The sequence below is a fragment of the Frieseomelitta varia genome, unplaced genomic scaffold, assembly GCF_011392965.1.
Source record: "Frieseomelitta varia isolate USP_RPSP 00005682 unplaced genomic scaffold, Fvar_1.2 scaffold_132, whole genome shotgun sequence".
NCBI classification, from domain to species: domain Eukaryota; kingdom Metazoa; phylum Arthropoda; class Insecta; order Hymenoptera; family Apidae; genus Frieseomelitta; species Frieseomelitta varia.
The window spans coordinates 133,474-153,664 of record NW_025108995.1 but is presented as its reverse complement, the minus strand read 5'-3'; positions in this window follow the sequence as shown (position 1 = coordinate 153,664).

The following is a 20,191-nucleotide window of genomic DNA, read 5'->3' as shown; positions in this document are numbered from 1 at the left end:
CGATTCGTTTCGTTGCTATAATGTCAATGAAGAAGTTAATCGAGGCGTTCGTTAAAGGTAAATAATATTTTAATGAAATTACTAAGAAGATTGGAGACCCGTAGATTATTGGTTTCTAATTGTTAACTGTTGATATTTATATTATTTTGTACATAATATTTTTCACAACTGAAGAAAGTGGACTCTGAATAATGAATATCGAATTAGAGCTAAAAGTTTGCTTCGATTATTGGATAATATAACAAGTGCTCAATTTTAAATCCTACTAACATTAGACTAATATTTAGTAGATTTCTGGGACCTTAAATTTTCCAAAAATATTTAAATATCCGTCTATTCTTTAAATATAGAATAATATCAGTCTATTCTTTAAATATAGAATAAACAGTATTTAACATAAAATAATAAAAAAGTGATATCTTAGTTTTATTCAAAGCAAATCAATTCTTTCAAAGTCGTACGATTTTTTTTAATAACCCTCACAAAATCTTCGCTTATAAATCATCCTTCCCTTTATTTATATATTTCTAAACCTGTCGTAAAAGTTAAGTATCGGGTGAATGTTAGAAATCAAGTGTATTCTTGTCTAGGGCACACTGGTATAGATATCCGGTTTGATACGTTCAATGAAAGACTATTTCAGGTGAAGGTGTTCCGGTTTGGGATGTATTTTGACCCAGCTGTCACATTAAGACTTCAATTGCAAATTTTAACCTGTTGAATGAATTTCAGATTATACTACTGATCATTTCTCTGTTCTATCCTTTTGCATCAAATTTATTATTATTAAATTTCAAATCCCATTAAAATCCCACCTCGACTGTGCTCGACAAAATAAATTTTAAGTCTCGATTCTAAATGTGAAAAGTAAAGAATATTTAGATTTTATAAACTCTACGGACAACGAAGTGATTATATTAAGGTATTACCGATCATAGTATAATTGAATCTCTCTTGACGTGCCTTATTCGATCCTAATTTGATCTTAATATCATAATTAACAAACATGATATAGTAATTTTTATTTTCTTTTTTTTTTTTTTTTTTGCCGACATATTTTTCACAAACTCGTCAATTTTCGCGACAAATCGCTATAGAGTAAAAATCGTTATTCCGTCAGGTGCGATTCAGTTAAACACGAAGTTATTTAAAGCGACAGCCAAGTGACAAGCATATCCGCCACATCAAAGTAAATTCTCGATCTCCTTTACTAGCAATAAGCGTACGATTATCAGCTTAGATCTAATCTAGCGAGATTCTTAATCGAATGCTAAGCAACACCTGCGTCGTTCGCATAATATCGGTGGAAGCCGAAGACGTGTCTGTGTAACCGTACATACACAGATATATATATATATATAGTAGAACGAAGTAATGCATCTGGATTCGGTAAAAATTGCTTATCGATCAGCCTTCTGTTCAATTTTCGAGTGGTCACTTTACTGGGAAGCAATTAATGTTATTTTCTGTTCTAAACTATCTATCACTAGCAGTTGGTTTTTCAATTGATCGATTCGGAGGCAATCGGATCGTTCGGCAATCTAATTCCCTTTGCCGTGAATATTAAAACTTGCTCGCGTTGCCAGTAAGTAATTCAGCGGTTGTCTCTCCATCGCTTCCAGATTATCTTGTAAACGATTCTTTAATTCGATTAAACGCTACTGCCGTACGTTTCAGTCCTTTCGTTCGATAATCGTAGTTTATTGTGTTTCATTTTATCGCAGAGAAGAGTGCAAATGAAATGAATTTTATTTCAAACGGAATTATTTGAATTAATGCTATGTATTACTAGTGTAAGATGAAATTTTGCCTTAGTATAAATATTGTAAGATATTTATCGAGAATGTACATTTAAATAATGGTTCTGACAATATATTGGACAATATTTTAATATACATGGCGGCGAATGGGCCAGATTTTACTTTCTGTTTTATGTTTTTTTTTTTTTTTTTTTTTTTTTTTTTTATAAACCCAAAAACAAATTTTTTTTTTTTTTTTTTTTTTTTTTAAAAATTTTTAATTCTGTAAATTGATTTATTATGTAATAATAATCAATGGAGATTTACGAATGTTATTATTATTATATTTTTATTAATATATATTTATTTTATATGAGGTACAAATAATGTCAAAAATTTATTAACATAAAAATACTTTTGTGATCGCTAACGAAACATATAGTTGCGCTAAATGTTTTCAAATTATGATATATTTTCAGATTTTCAGATCAGAATATTATCAATACTCTCGTCGCGATGAAATTCTGTACTGTACGTGTAATTATATTCACGATATAACGCATAATATAATTTATAAACGGTTCCAACAATTATCCCAATATTTTCACGAGCCACCGTATTTCCGTTCGCGTGACAATTAGTAGAACGAACGAGTCGTCTGATCGAATCGTCTCGAACTGTCGGCCATCGGGAAACGAATCTACCGCCGGTGGACATTTTATAGAATTTCAGCCATATTTGCGTTGCACTTGTGCACATTGCCAAGTGAAAATTGCCGGCCGGTGGAAATTGTCTTCCTACGCGCGGAAATCGCGGCCTAAAGAACTCGGTGCTGCGTCGGTGCCAGTAATTCTTGTCACCTGGCCGCCACGTGGATCCGGTTGGCCGGTCAAGATTAAAATCCGAAATTGACGCCCAGGGAGAAATTAAAGTTGTAAAGTTTCTGGTATCTATCAACGCGGCCGGGCTCTATATATCAACGAACACGGTCTCTTTCGTTTCGGCCATCAAACTATTGGCCGTGCTTGCCTCGTTCGCACCCTCGCAGAAAGTGGACAATTTTTTCCCGACTGCTAGTCCTCCGACTGGTCATTTATTTTTCTCAGAAAATTGATGCCGAACGAGATCTCGCTTCCGCACCTCTCGTTCTCTCTCTTTCTCTCTCTCTCTCTCTCTCTCTCGCTCTCCCCTGTCACTGGAAAATTCTTCTACGCTAACTTCACGCACCGAGAATTAAAATTTCTCAATTCAGCCTGCTCGTTTTCCAGCTTTCTTCGTTAATCCCGGTGGATGAGAAATAATATGGACGTGCATGTTCTTGAAGGATTTTTTTCCACGGCGTTCACTGATATTTCAGAATCAGAAATTGATATTTATGTACTTTCTGTCTGTAATGAAATTAATTTTAGATCTCGTTTACAATCAGTGTAATTGCAAATTAAACATAAAACTCAATAGGTGTAAAAAGCAGATTAATTTATATTAATTTAGAATATTAATATTAATCAATTAAACAAATTCTATGTAATTTATAGCAGCTTTTATCTGTAACTGTTTTTCAAGTTTTACTTACACTTCATAGAAAAAAATGTAACTTCCTACAGTCTTAAACTGTTTTTTTTTTAGTTACTCTGTATATATAAACGTGTCATAATTAATATTGTGTGATATCAGTAATGCTGAAATTTTATTAAATTTTAATAAATACATGTAAGTCCTAACAAGAAAGAAATTTCTAGGAATCAAGGTTGTAAGAAGAAAGAAAGCCAAATCCTGAGAAGAAGAGAAGCACGGAAAAAAAAGAGTAACACGTTTAATTAACGAGAAAGTAAGGTACATGTGTGTTTTATTTTATGTGTGTGTGTGTGTGGGTATAGTAACCCTTCGACGTATATTTAATAACCACTCCTCGTTTTTTATACCCTTGCGGAAACTCGTTTCGTGACCACTTCTAACCGTGAGAAACCAGGTCGAGAAGGGACTGAAAAACCTACTTTCTCGAAGGATATTTTTATCACGTGTATTCGGTTATACTGCCCTCCTTATTTAACTCTCTATAACCTATAACAGAGTGTAACTTGAAAGTTTCATACCCATGTATCCACATTTTGAAAATTAATTAACAGTAATATTTAACTTAATATTATTAGTCGCTAGACTTTAAATTTAAATAAATAACTATATATACATTGTTAATTAATAATTCTTTTCACAAGTGAACTAAATTTCGGCTATATCGTGTTTCATCTACTTTACTTAATTATTACAAAGATCCTTATAGAGTAATAAAAAATCTATCGTCGTTAGTTCAAATTTAAATTAAATTTCCGAAGATTCAAACGTTGATTAATTTTCAAACAAACAATTCATTTCGTAATAGTGATAAATATTCTTTTTGTCTATTTCTATCTAATTTACATACATTTATATGCTGTTGTAACTCTTTGTACTCTGAAGCATCTTTTCTATGAAAAAGAATAAATATAACGAATTGATCGTTTGTTTATCAATCGGTTTCCAGCGAATTTCATTTCTTTCGTTGATCCGCAATTAGTCATGAAATTGATCAAATTACCAGGTCGGATCGGGCACTCGTTTCGAAATTTTCCACTTTGTTGGCCGGACAAGCGTATGCGTACGTGTTCCATGACGTCTTTTACTGAATTTACGCGTGCATTGCATAAAATAATTGCTAAATGAATCGCGACCCTGTTTTTCCCCGGCGCGTACTTATTAAGCAAACGTTTCGATTAACACGGTGATTAATAACCAAGGTCACCGGTTGATGATGATATGCATCATATTTACAGTGCGGACCGCCGCGTTTCGCAGCCAGAAAACAAGCGAAATTTTAAACGATCATCGAAAACAATTTAAAGCTCGTATCAGCCGGTAATATCTCCGATAACGTGCTTCATTATGCCCCCGATCAGAAGTAGTACGTCAGTAATTAATTGAAAGTGTTAATCGAATGAATCGAAATTCGAAATGCGTTACCGTTTCAATTGAACTGTTCACCTCGAAAGGGTTTTGTCCGATCTTCTATCATATGTTCTATATGTTTTTCTTTTTTCCTTTTTTTTCTATAATATTTTGTGGAAGTTCTGTGTATTGCTGATTTCGATGATGTATTCAGGATTAAAGAATCTTGATCGATATAATGATTTAGCATCCATTCGTGCTTTTCTACGATAATAAATTTAATAGAGAAAACTTTCAAGATATTTTTGAGGATTAAGTGGTACAATTTTTAAAAATATAACGGACATTTAAATGTTAATGGTTGTGAAAATTTGCGGTGGGAAATCTAAGATATCATTTATTTGACGAGAAGGAAGCTTGAATCTTTTAGTAGATACGTGACATATTTCAAATTCGATATATTTCCATAATACAAAATAATGCAAAACTCTCACTTTGAATTCTATACAGCAACTCAATTAGTTATTATTCGATATAACTTGACTGCGAATTTTTATGCATTTATGAGAAATTTTAAAGTGCAAAAATCCATAGAATGCGTACAATATATAAATAAAATATTTAGAACTACAGTACAAGTTATAACATTCAATAACTATATTTTGTATCGTCCATTGTACTTCCACTTTTTTTTAATTACATTCATAAAAATACCAATGTGTATAAATACCTACAGTACACGTATAATAACTCCTTAACTTCTCGATGAAATATAACATTTGAAATTGAAAAGCACAATTCCAAAACTTTGACCAAGTTTTGCTAATCCGATTAAATTTCACAGTTTCATCATTTTAAATTTCAATCAAAAAGTAAACTCATTTGTGGCCAGATCATTTAGGAAATCAACGGTCCTGATAGTTTTCATACGAAGAGCCAAGTTTGAAGGAATCGTGCGACAAATAACGGGAGATCGAACTTCAAAATGAGCATAATTTCAGATCATAAATACGTAACCGGAGCTAAGCCGGTCAGCCACTTACGTTTAATTGGTTCTTATGACGGTCATCTTAATTGACCATCTAACTATTATCGGATTGGGTTACCATGTATTTGCACGGTGCCTTATGGTCTCCCGCGGGTGAGTCAACTTCCACCCAAGGAATAACGCGGCCAGTACGACCTGCACGGATTTATCTACTTCGCAAATAAGGCGATACGTCAAAGTCAGCGTGACGCAGCTAGATAAGTCTAATCGATGAATTATATTACCGAGCGATTAAAACAAGTTCCATGCCCATTGATATCGGCGGATGAATCCAAAATCCAATTGATTTCCATGCTGATTTGATCGATCGTTCACATCTATTTTGGAATTTTCTGTAGCTATTTCAGGTAGTACTTGTCCCTGAATATTGTTAAGAAATATGTTGAATACTAAAAGTAGACGAGTGGATTGCGGATTTTTGTACAATTCTGCGAAATTTAAAGATACAAGATGCACAAATTTAATTTGAAAATGAATGCATTTAAGGGTACAAAAATTTGGGTACATAAATTATGAATTAACGTACGTATATATATTTTCAAATTGTCTTGTTCTACATTGTCTGACAAACCTGCATTGTTGTATGATATATTATATATTATATGGTTGCAATACAACTACATTATTTATTACGAGTGAATTTAGTTCATTAAGTATCCCTACAAGGAGATACACAATTACAATTATTTTACGCTACAACTGCATTGTAACAATTATATTTTACAGTAAATTTATCCCGTATGTCATTAAAGTCCTGGATGCTGGTAATGTGGCAATAATTTTAATAATAATCACGCATAAAACGATAATATTTGCTTATAAATTTAATATTCTGTTCTACAATAAAATTGGATAGAGTGTTTTAGAAATGAGAATCAGAAAGTATAAAAGCATTTCTGTGAAAAAGATATCTTAAATCAATCGTCAATTTATGAATCTAGGGTCGATTTTTTTTGTAGTAAAATGTAATTTTATTCGATGTGATAGAAAATGTCAAATCACAGTGAAAGATATAGACATAAGTAAATTTTAATGCAGATGAACACTGTAGATATTCGTTATGAAATTTATTGAAAAATTTATGAAAAAGTTAAGAGTGCAAAAATACATATAATTTTCATAAAATACTTAAAATATAACAGTTTCTGTAATTCCTAATCATTCCAAAACACTATAATATTTATTTATTAGTTTTAATTAACAAATTTACTTCTAAACAAATTTTAAAATTTATATTTATGTTCCACCATTGTACAATACTTGAATCCACAATATAACTACATTTAATGATATCTTGTTCTAATTCTTCTAATAATCTAATAAGACGATAAACATGAAAATTTAAATACACATTCTTACGTAAATTTGAGGAAACGATCGTACCGAATATTACATTTGAAAGAGAGAGGAACTATCCGAAAGTATTATATATTAAAAATGGACCGGAGTATTTAGAATTCAGAGCTATTTCAAATTAAAGTAGACAACTTCTCGGCTCGCGCAAAATCCGATGGATTACTCGAGACCATTACTGCTAATTTTGAGTAACTGAATTAATTTCCAGGAGCCTAAAACTTTCGAACACTTCACGTAATTCGAGGCAACTCCGCGTAATGAAATTTTCAAATGTTTGATCCGTTTCAGGCATCCAACATTTCCTACCTACGTGATCTGAATATGTATTCTTCCCCGTTTTATTTCCTTAATTATTTGATGTCATTGACGTCACGTCCAATTCATCTCGCTTTTGTGATACTTGAAATTTCCAAGATTTATAAATGCATGAACCGTTTTTGCTAATGGTTACATTTGCATAATAACACGATAGACGAATTATTTTAAAAAAATTTTTCAAAGGAAACTTTTTATCTTTTCTGCTGTTTCCAACGTGACAAGCTGTTTCCTGATATTTCTAAACACTTTCGTTATTTAGATATAAAATTTGTTTAAAGGTTTAAAAAGTTTTTAAAATATTTGTGTTGAACATATGCCTCAAATAGCAAATAGAAATTAAATAAAATTATTTATTCCCTAGTAAATTTGTTTCTGATAAGATCAAAATAAATTTTAACAGCCTTAGTAAATAATAATCTGTAATTAGTCGAACGATGAATAGCACATTCCTATAATTATTCTTTATATCGACAGCTTTATTTCTGAGGAATACCTTTTAGTATTTTGGACTCATAATGGACGAGATGGATATGAACTGGATTCGATATTGAGTTTGATCGAAGGTTGTTAAATTAGATTCCTGATATGCTTTTAATATCATTATACGTAGGAAATATTACACGATCGCAATTTTGTAGACTCCTCTTAATATACCATGTATTAAACATTTCATTGTGTCAAAACTTGAATCTAATAATCTGTAGTTGATTAAACCACAATCACGAAAATCTAGAAAAAGAAATTTATTACATTTTTCTGCTATGATTTGTACATTTCAATCTTTCAACGGGCAATCTTGAAAAGTACAACTAATACGACATCTGTAGATTTTCTATTCTAAAATCTACTATTTTTATTTTACACGTGAAAATTGCGAAATGAATTACGACATGTATATTATAATGTCGACTATACAAAAAGTATACATATTAGCCAGTGTACAAATTTCACATTTTTATATGTTTCGCAGTATCGTTACTTTCAATCGACAGTGAAAAGGGTTAATCTCACCCTCATCTAAAAATATCTCGTCTAATTCTTCGTCCATTTAATTTTGCAAATTCTTCAAATAATTAGAAACCATATTCCACTCACTGAGGATCCGCGTGAAATTTCGGGAAAAAGTAGTCAAGTCAGGACCGGAAGAGCTCACCAGCTCAGACAGGCCGTTAATAAACCTCGAAGGAGATCCATTAATCATCGGCTATCTCGTGGTCGAGGTTTGCTCGTGTAAACACCGGCTAGATATTTGACTAAACGCGTTCAAGTTGGCCGTAGCCATTTCGACGAGACAGTCGCAAAGAACTACCGGCGATAAACAATGAGAATAAAGGAGAAAAAGAAGGCAGGAGAAGGAAGGGGACGAGAGGGAGACGCGAGGGTGTCCTTAATTCAAATATTGACCGTTCATTTATCAAGCGGCGAGGCCTTCGATCCGCGCTAATTAGCTTTTCCTGCTCGTTGCCGGATTCCGTTTCCGCGCTGTTGGCCGATACCTCGAGCGAGTTCGACGCTCCTTTATTTATCGGCCGTTTGATCTTGCTGCGTTCACGTAGCGATAAGCAGAACGCTTTGTCCTCGCGACGTACATTTGATATCGAGGGTGAGGCCCGTCGAAAAGGGTGTACGCGTGAAAAAGTTAGCGCCCGACGACACCGCCCATCTAACGCCCTTATTAATTAGCCGCCTGCCGATGAATTTTCATTAGGGCCGTGAATTCCCCATCTTCTTTGTTCGTTTGCTACGACTCGGATCTTATTAAATTAATACGAGTGATGATAATGAACGTTCGTTTTTCAGAACAATTTCCATTCGAAGACACATGAAGCACAGTTTGGCAATTTGTTGTAAATATGTAATAAGAAAAAAAGTAAGGATTTCGTAAAGAGCATTAGTTACTTTTCTTACACATATTAATTTTAGGTTAGACAGAAATATGAAAATTCTCAAGTGATTCTTCTGCACGATGAGAATGACCGTACGTAAACTTCTGAACACCTAATGAAACCCAATATCACGGTAACTTCATCGTTGTCTACAGACACATATAACATGAACCTATTTAAAGTCTGAAATACTAAAATCTAAAACAAAAAGGTCTCTACACTTTCGTGAAAAAGAACCGCGACTACGCAGCAAACTGTAATCGGTCGAGCCACGTTTAACGTGGTTATCGTAGACAGTTCTCCTCTTTATGCTAGTCCTAACAATGTCAACAGTTCTCGCGCTTTCACGTCAAAGACACCGAGCCTGTCGAAAGCTTCTACCCTTCATTTACCAGCCAACAAACGAACCTCTATAAATCGACGCACTTCCAAAATCAAACACCCGGCACACCACTACTTCCCTACCACCAGCGACTCGATTCTTAATCCACAGACTCTGCTAACAACTCCATCTGCCTGCCATGGTAACCTTTCGAGACGAGATCGGTGGAAGAAGCGCAAGTGTCGGCGCGTGGCCCTTAACACGCGGCACACGTATCGGGCCGCGAAAGCTCGCACGGTCGATCGGCGTTACAGTGAACCAATAAACGTCACCTATCCGCCTCCAATTCAGATCAACCGCAAGATCGATTATCCGTCTCGCAGACGCGCTTAACAAATATGGCCGACTACGAACCTGCAGGGCCGTGCGACGCGCTGCTCTTCGTGCACACCGATGTCCAGCCAACAACGCTGCCCAATGTGTGTATTCGTCACGCACACGCGCACCAATACGGGAAATGCACGCGCAATCACGCTTACACATGCACACACACACAGAGAAGCCGGAGGAGCACGCGACGGATCACGAAGCTGGAGAACCACTCTCTCTCTCTCTCGCTCTTTGCTTTCTCTCTCTCTCTCTCTCTCTCCTCTCCGGATCTCGTCTTCGACGACCGGCGGATGCAACTTTACGCATGCAAGCGAGACGAGACGAGACGAGACGAGACGGAGAACGGGTGAGAAATCGCGCAACAGAAGGCACAGATCGGCTACGTATAGGAGAGAGGTTGATGCGGCTACGACTGGCTGGTGATGCAACATAAATTAAACTGCATAGCTAGCCTGCACACCCCAATCAGCCCCGTGTCCCATGGTCATCGTGCACAGTATTATCGGACAGCTGTGTTTGCGTGGCCGTGCGTGGGTGGGATCCAGCAACACGCCACGTATAAGCGTACACAACGGTGCACGGTGCGTGTGCAAAAATTGGCATTGCGCGAGGGTTACGCGTCCGCTGGCCGCGCGATACCGCGACGCGTACCGAGCCCTGCTGTTCCCCAAAAATACCACCCACCCGAGGACCACTCTCTCTCTCTCTCTCTCTCTCTCTCTCTCTCTCTCTCTCTCTCTCTCTCTCTCTCTCTCTCTCTCTCTCTCTCTCTCTCTCTCTCTCTCTCCCTCTCTCTCCCTCTCTTTCACTCGCTATCACTCTTTCTGTCTCTCTGTTCGCTTTTACGCGATTACACCGTCATCCCTGCGGCTGCTTCCCTCCGCTACCTTCACGTTGCTCCACCGCTCTCCGCGCCTACCCTTCACCTGATAACGTTCTCTGTTCATTTTTTTTCTCTCTTCTCTCTCTCTCTCTCTCTCTCTCTTTCTCTCTCTTTCCTGCCCGTCAGAACGGGCTTGCGTCTCTGACCGACGTTGCGCCGATCGCGTTTTTTTTAATTATGCGCGTTTCGTGCCGGGAACGGTGGCCGAAGCTTCGCGAGAGACAACGGCTGGAAGACACGGTCGGTGCTGCGATTATGAAGGTCGGAAATCGCCTATTATAGTTTAAACTTTCGGGTACGTGATGTGGGATGTCATGCATCGAGCGGAATTGAAAAGGCGTAGATGTTTCAGGAATCATCCTAACAAATACTACCTATTATAATTCCTGGCTCATTTCCATTATTTGTGATCTCCATATATTCACTCTAAATTGTTTATAATTTCTATATGCAGTTTCGAATCGTGATAGTTTCTATTTTTCGAAACTATATAGAATTAAATTTGTATTAAACACGAATATGCGTTATTACGGAGAATACGAAATTAAGAATATTATGTTATATAAATGCCCCTCGGAAACAACTCGATTCCTTCTCTGAGGTACCTTCAACAGCTTCGTCTTACTCTAATTCCTGATCCATTTCGCAACCCCTCTACGACTTCTCTACCAAGGCAGTCTGACGCACGAAAATAGAAAAGGCCACAATAATATTCTAACAATTCACCCAGGAACACTTAACTACAAAAGTGACGGAACAGCAGAAAGAGAGAACACGCGAAGCTTTCACCGCATCGGTATCAAGTGGCTGTACGCCGCGCGATAACGAAAATACCGAACGGTTTACACACAGAGAAACTTTAATAAATCCTTGCCAACAGGGCGAAAGAAAATCAGGCTGCGGTTGTGTCCGTTCCCCTGTTGCCTCCCCGCGGGCCAATATTTCCTAAATATCGCGCGGATAGCCGTGACATCACCGCAGAGGCAGATTGGAAACGAGCGATCCGATCCAGCGAATTTCGAGGCGAGAGGGCCGCGCGTCGCTGTCGCGACGACTCGCGTTCGAGAATTCGGAAACGGGGTGAAGTGGAAACCGCCGCTGCACAAGTGCCGCGCAGGAATTTCAATTTTCGCGGGTCGCCGCGTGCATATACAAGCTGATGAAAAAGTCGCGAGCCGATCGGCTCCATACCAGCCTCCATAGAATATTACCGATCGCTGGCGAGTCCACTTCAACAGTTCGCCAGCAGCGAATCGCGTTCTCGCGGTAGCGATTTCAAAGGCTAGAGGTTAAACAAGCTCGCGAGTCTACAGTGATCGGGGGAATCGGTATCTCGGTAGCTGAAATTCAAAGCATCCATATTTTGCATACGTGATGTAACAACATTAACGATATTGTTTTAGTTACTCTTAATTATTAGGATATATAATTAATATAATTAATCCAGTAAATGTTACGAATACCAAACGGCGTATTATTCTATCCCATTTTTGGCCATGTTCATTCAATCGTATGAATATTAATCATGCTCATTTAATCGATGAGTCATCCTGTTTATTTTGTAGTCTGAAATAATGATTGTTTCATTAGTTAGCAAATTATTCTGCAAGGCGCTGATCGCCGAATCATCTAGATTTCGCCTCCGGAGGATCGCCGGACTGTTGTTCACGAGAAAGCAATTCGTTTTTTAAACGTTAAACTTGAAAAATTGGATTTCACGTCCGCCGAAATGCCAGACCGTTGTTGAGGTCATGAGCTCGTTCGTGATAGGTAGCATTCAGCCAGATAAATCCGCGAGATTGCCACCGTTTAATATTGTCACCGTTGGGTCAAAAATCGGCCGGAATAGGAGACGAGTGGCAACAACGGGGGAGCATAGAAAAAGGAGAGGCTAGAGAAGAAAACGCCGGGAAGGAGGAGCGACGGAGAGAAGTGTAATATGGCGAAACCGTGGAAGAGAGACGGATAGAAACCGTCAGTTCCCTTTTAATTGAAAACTCAAGTGCCCTCGCGATCTTAATTAAGGGTTGGAAATTTTCAGCTCGATCGATTGGATAAACGAGAAAGACTGGACCCTATCGGTTGCTCCGTACTCGACCAATGGTCACTCGCGTACCATGCACTTTACACGGCTATTTTTTCATCTCTCCCTCTCTCCCTCTCTTTCTCTCTCTTCCTCTTTCTGTTTCCACCCTCGCAGCTTTCTCTGCGTTCTTCCGACTGGCCGTCGTCGTCGCGTTTCTCTCTTTATCATCGCAATTCCTCGAGTTCTTCCCCTTGTTCTATTCGTATCTTGCACACGAAGACCGACCGTGTGATCTGACCGGGGCAAGTCGAAGTTTACGAGCCAAGCAAAGACGAAACATGGGCGAGAAAGTCGCGTTTAAATTGGTTTAAATTATGGATAATGATTTGTTTCATTCATTAAATATTACAACTCCGTTCTCTTATATATAATTCTCGTTTATTTGCTCGTGTGTTACATCATGAAGTAACATGCAAATTATTTAATTCACAACTTTTCCCATTGGATAGTATCTTCTTCAGAATTTTTTCGAATTAGCAGCAAAAAATAAAAGTTTAATTTATTAATGGTTTCTTTAATTCATCATCGATGGCTCGCGAATGTCAGATAAGATACTACGATGTAACTGAATCGAAAATCCTTGGATCAAGAATTCCTTCGGCCCGATTACTCCTTATCCATTTCGTAACAGAATCTCGACAAAGATGCTCAAAATTACACAGTTTGAAACGAGGCCGAGGCTCGAGGCCGTTTCGAGATCCTCGAGTGGCAGAGGCCGTAAGCTTGCTGCTTGGCTCGGAGAATGATCGATATTTAGACTCTCCGGGGCTTCTGTTTCTCGTGCACCGTTAATTCTGCTCGTTGGAAACACGGCTGCAATCGTAGCTTGATGCTCTTCGCGACTAATTTGCGCGTAACGCGAGCCCGCCAACCTGAGTATCGGCTATGCTTGCCGGAAAATTTTGGCGTTGATTACGCTGACAGGCTCTTTGTCACGGTGTTTAGATAATAGACGGATCATTGTATTGTATTGTAGCGGATTTTCACAGGCATTTCCAATATCATGTGAAACGCGTGGATCAGCCTCTCCTACATTACTACGGGGCATAATGCAGAAAATTGTTGGCTATTTTATTAATTTCATTTAGTCGTGAAAAAGTGATTGTTTCTTTGACAATTTATTTATGCCATTCACATTCTTTCAATTTCATCGTTAAATAGGATGTATCATATGAGATTATTTATAGTTTAATAAGCAATTTCTTAAATTTATTAAGGAGATATCAGTTTTGGGGAAGTTCATAGAAGCTCGAATCGATCGAAATTCACAATTTCACAATTGATTAATTCATCAATCTGAATCAGGAGTCAACGAATTCTACGAAGAAGTATTAGCTTTAATTTTTTAAGCTACAACATTTTATATTTAAAAACATTAAATAAAATATCTCCATAATGTATAATTTAAAAAAAAACATTTAATTGTTTTCTGATTTATTATTATTAGCATTAACTTATTCAGGATAAAAGAACGTCACGAAATAATGTATTTCACTCTGGCGTTGCGACCATTGCACCGAAAGTGCAACGAATGGACGCCTGCAGTCTGCAACCCATCGTGCAAGCAGGCACGAAAAGAGTCAACCCTCGGGAGAGGCTGAAAAAAAATCTTTATAAAAAATTGCCGCTGCTCGATCCTCGGATTTTTATCATTTTTTCGGATACTTTTCATTTTTTTTTCATTTTTCCACGCGTTTTCTAATTTTTCACGAATTTTTCGTCACTTTAGAAACAGGAATTTCGCAGCGAGCTCGTAATTTCTTCGCGCTATCGATCTCGTTAGGAATCCCCGTTACCGACCTTCTCTATTTCTGATTTTTTTCTGTGCGTCGCGCATGCGTCGAGGCAGGTTAGTTCGCTTCATGAACGCCAGATGGCACCAGCGACCTACTTAAAAAGCGGTCAAAGTATTGTCTACGATACTCGCGGGAATTAATACCACGGCGAATCTTTTGACCAGTTCCGCAGCATTTCACGACGCCCTTCGGCTTCATGCTCCAGCCTTACGGCTATTTCAGTAATTAATTATATGAATTAGACCTGCATGCTTACTATGCAAAAACTAAAAAGAGAAAAAATCAGGTAAATTTCATTTAATGAACTGCTATATATATATATATATATATATATATATATATATATATATATATATACTTAATATTTACAGCTATTGACACTTGCAAATATATTATGCTTATAAAAAATACTGTACTAAATATTATACTACCAAATATATTATGCTTATAAAAATATAAGTGTAAATAGTTTTCGTGAAATAGTTTATTAACGGAGTACATATAAGACGTCTAATATATTTGAATAAAATTATAAACTTTTTAATATTTCGTAATGCGATGTAATAAAATTTTATGTAAATCAATAGATTGATAATATAGAAGATTTTTCTTTCTTCAAATCAATATAATGTTCAAAAATCCAAGAATAATACATCTAAAGTATTATAGGAAAAATCTACTTATAATTAATTATTATGTGAATTATTAAATAATACTTATAGTTTTTTATGAGCGGTACAGTATTTGCAAAATGTAATTACAAAAAATATATTTATATATTTACTTACGTATTATCTCTTCATTATGCGATAAGTAAACGAATGAATAATTAAATAAATAGATCTCTTTTCATAGATATTTCTTCATTAAGTATCTTATTTATAATCTTATATATTTTATTTATAAATTGAAATGAAAATCAATTCGTGTACAAATAAGAAAAAACTATTCAATCGTATTGAATGCGTAAAGCCGGGCACTTAAAGAAGTACGAAACACACCTGGATGAGAATGAAATAAAATGCGACAAAACCATGGGAGAACGTAGTCATAACGAATGACGGCCAACGGAGACGCGCGAACAATGCGGAAAGCATTTATTGAATTCAAATTTAAATAACGATTTATTTATTTAGCGTCAAGTACAATTCGATTGTTATAATATATGCTAATTGAATCAATTGGTGGCCATTAACTTCTACTTCATAATTAAAGCCTCGTTATCAAGTGAAATTTGTTATACCGGGAATAAAATAATTCCGGAAATTATTACCGAGAGTGTAAGCTTTTCCTTATTCGTTCGACTGGCCATGCTCTATCGCATTACCGCGATTCCAGGCCACCCCCAATAAAGTTGTAAAAGTCGATTCACGTTTGTACAACCAACATCGAACAACATGTTGCGCGTTAAATTAATAATTTGCAACTGGATTTCTATCCGCCTCTTTGTACGCAACTACCGTACTATACTACTGCTGGTTACTGAATCATAAATCATGCATCGATTTTTAGAAGCAAATCAAGCGTAGATATTTTATCATAATTTCGTTTAATTGCGTGTGCGATAATGCAATTGAATGCAATTGAATATGAAGTGTATATGTTTTACTTACAAGCTGAACTATTTGAACGCGTGTTGTAAATTCATGTGTTTATTTTCTGTTTAGACGTACCGATTGCAATAAATTACAAATTCATTTGTATTATTTGGCATCACAGTGAAACTGTGACTGTACGTAAATGAAGAAGAACAATTCATATTAATCGTTTATCGCGATTGAAATACTCAGAATTAAACTACTTAAAATGATGAATTGATGACTCTGTAAATTAATTCGGAGGTAACACATTTTCAAATGAATGTTCGATCAGAGTATGTTCACATTTCATCAAGTTCATTCGTATTTTCGACTGTCTATTTCTGAATGTTTCTGTTAAATTGAATTTATTGAACGTTTCATTTTCGTATAATCTTCAGTTAACTTTGTCCATAATTTGTCCTTATATTTTACATAATGTAATGTTTGTTACTAAAATTAAATATCGACGATGAACTCTGTTAGTTGAAAATAATAATATTAGTAAAGAATTACATCAACATCCAAAAATTTGTAACAAATATTTTTGCATCTATGATAAAAATTAATTCGCCTATAAATAAATAAAACATAATTCAAGTATCAAAAGTTCTAATCTTAAACTGAATTTTTAACAAATACATCATACGTTATGCTACACTATTTGCAACATACACCGTGAAACGCTACTTTTCTTGTCAACGAGTGAACAAGAACATACTATTCTAAAATACGCGTGCATACTGTTAGTTTGACGTAAATGATAGTAAAATACCGTTTGCTAGTTCACAACATCGTTGCAGAAAACTACACGATCATCCTTTTTTAGGATCTGCTCCCCATAAACTGAATCGTGGCACGCCTGACGTGAGATAACCATATATGCATCGGAGTACAAGCCACGTTCTGTCCCTCTTCACGATTTTTCGCGTGTTTTTAGTGGCGTATTTAACAAAAACGCATCCACAATCCCTTGTCTTTTTTTTTTTCATTTCCGCCTTTCTCTATCGTAAATGTCATAAAGAAAATGTCTGAATATATTTTACGAATAAATGAATATATTTTTATTAATACATGTATTTATAAGAAGTTTCTAGAAATGTTCGAATACTTTTGTGAGCAGTTGTATATGTGTGTATTATACAACATAATATAATATAATTATATAATATCATATAATATAATATATTATATTATATTCTCTTAATATGTTCTCTTCTATAACATTTCCAAGTACTACCTAAGAGTTTTAATTAATCTTTTGTAGCGAGAGAGTCACTAATACATTTCAAATTTTGGTCAACTGTTTCGCGTTGTTAACGATCGAAAGGTCAGGTCAATTTCTATTGATACGGAAACAAGAGCTAGGTACAAATCGAACTTTCGTCTCATACGCATCGACCAAATTCTAAAAGTGAATAATATTTCTGAATATTCTAATTGCTTAAATTTTATCTAATATTTAAAAGTAAAGTATTATTAGAGTTAAGTAAAGTAATATTTAAAAGTAAAATAATTATAAAAGTAAAGTAAGTTAAAAGTATTAAAAGTGAATTCAAATGAACTTATGGACTATGTTCAAACGTTTACTGAAGAGAGTTTGAGAATATTTGAGATGTTCAAAATGTTCAGAGACATCGAATACAATCAAATATAAACCAAAATTATAGTTTGTAATGATGAATTCAACGATCGGTAAGTCGTATAGCCGTGTTTCCTTAGCGTTGAGTTATTTCTTGATTATGACTATTAGAAATTTAATACGAGTGTCATTGTTATGAGTCGCGTCATACTCGTACAGGATACATTTTGATAATTACCATCCTTTAGTAACTACCATAATATACATTATCTTTTTGCATGCAAATACGTAATATTAGTTTCATATATTACTATTGTTATATAAATAACATTAGATACTTCAAACATCAGATATATTTATTAAAATTTATAATTACAAAAATAACTTCGTCTTTTACTACTAATTTTTTAACAAGAATATTTACTTCAATCGTCCAAATTAATCATTACACTGTTTTCGAATACCATTGTTCCTTTCTTTTTTAAAATTGCTTAAATTCAATACAAGTATAAAATCGTCTGCTAAATATATAAAATAGCATGACATAAGATACACTATAATGAGACCCGTGCGTAGTCACCTCCACGTGGTGGGTCTTGGTAATTGGTATCGTTTTCCAAATAGTAATATCTCGGAGTATAACCACTTCTAAAGTGAATCAAATTCCGATTCCTCCGAATATTACTGTTTGCAAAACGATATCAAGCGAAGAATTAAGCAAACTACAGACAATTCGTGAATAAGTAAACTATTAGATCTTCATCAGTAGGCAAAATTTTTTCACTTAATAAAGTAAACTGGATTATAGGAATAATCAGTTACACAATAATAAGTAAATAACTCAAAGAAGATAAGAATTTTCATTAAAGAATACCTCCTGTAATCGAGAAATTCCAGTAAATAAATATTCAGAAAATCAACGCTATCAGGAGAATGCAAGAACCGAGAAAGTGGAACGACAAAACATGCAAACCAGCTGCGCTCCTGATAATTCAAATATATATGAAACATTAGGCGAGAATATCTGGAAAACCGGGCGGTCTTTCTGACTGAAACTTAACATTTTGTATTAGGAGAACACGATAACCGAGGAGGTGGCACGCAAAAACGCGGGAAACAGCTGCGCTCCTAATCACTCAAATTTAAATGAAACTTTAGACACGCCTATCTGGAAATCGGGGCGGTCTCGTTCGCTGAAATTTAAGATTTTGTATCAGGAGAACATGATAAACGAGGAGGTGGCACGCAAAAACGCGGGAACCAGCTGCGCTCCTGATAATTCAAAATTAAATGAAACTTTGGACACGCCTATCTGGAAATCGGGGCGGTCGTGTTGGGTGAAATTTAAGATTTTGTATCAGGAGTACATGATAACCGAGGAGGTGGCACGCAAAAACGCGGGAAGCAGTTGCGCTCCTGATAATTCAAATTTAAATGAAACTTTAGACACGCCTATCTGGAAACCGGGGCGGTCTTGTTGGCTGAAATTTAAGATTTTGTATCAGGAGAACATGATAACCGAGGAGGTGGCACGCCAAAACGCGGGAATCCGCTGCGCTCCTGATTATTAAAATTTAAATGAAACTTTAGACACGCCTATCTGGAAATCGGGGCGGTCTTGTTGGCTGAAATTTAAGATTTTGTATCAGGAGAACATGATAACCGAGGAAGTGGCACGCAGAAACGCGGGAACCAGCTGCGCTCCTGATAATTCAAATTTAAATGAAACTTTAGACACGCCTATCTGGAAATCGGGGCGGTCTTTTTGGCTGAATTTATGATTTTGTATAAGGAGAACATGATAACCGAGGAGGTGGCACACAAAAACGCAGGAATCCGCTGCGCTCCTGATTATTAAAATTTAAATGAAGCTTTAGACACGCCTATCTGGAAATCGGGGCGGTCTTGCTGACTGAAATTTAAGATTTTGTAACAGGAGAACATGATAACCGAGGAGGTGGCACGCAAAAACGCGGGAAACAGCTGCGCTCCTGATGATTCAAATTTAAATGAAACTTTAGACACGACTATCTGGAAATCGGGGCGGTCTTTCCGGATGAAATTTATGATTTTGTATCAGGAGAACACGATAACCGAGGAGGTGGCACGCCAAAACGCGGGAATCCGCTGCGCTCCTGATTATTATAATTTAAATGAAACTTTAGACACGCCTATCTGGAAATGGGGGCGCTCTTGTTGGCTGAAATTTAAGATTTTGTATCAGGAGAACATGATAACCGAGGAGGTGGCACGCAAAAACGCGGGATCCAGCTGCGCTCCTGGTAA